Source organism: Penaeus monodon, chromosome 29 (assembly GCF_015228065.2).
Source record: "Penaeus monodon isolate SGIC_2016 chromosome 29, NSTDA_Pmon_1, whole genome shotgun sequence".
Classification (NCBI taxonomy): Eukaryota; Metazoa; Arthropoda; class Malacostraca; order Decapoda; family Penaeidae; genus Penaeus; species Penaeus monodon.
The window spans coordinates 31,369,661-31,370,070 of NC_051414.1; positions in this window are offsets into that span (position 1 = coordinate 31,369,661).

Consider the following 410-nt stretch of genomic DNA (forward strand, 5'->3'; position numbering starts at 1 on the left):
TTACTTCCTTTGGTTATTTAACAGCAGTGCACCGTAAACATGATTTTATCATACGTGAAGTATGTTGAATTTCAAGAAGGATGTACAGAAAAGGTACACTGCGAGAACTTCTTATTTAGTTTATACATTCCTGTGACTGAAAAGCTCAACATCTCAGCGATCCTTCTAAAATAAATGTTTGGGCTCTAAGTAGAGATATTAAAAACTGCAGACATAATTATCTCAGATTTATTATCGTACATTCAGAGATGCAGCGACGACGTGTTATAAAAACCGGAGTCAGAAGGATGAATATAATGCCCTTTCACAAAACCAGGGTCGCGGTCAAGATCGCCGTCATCGCCTTCACCAGTGATGGTAGTGGTAGCGAGGATAGTAGCGGCGACGGGGATAGTAGTGCTTGCGCTTGT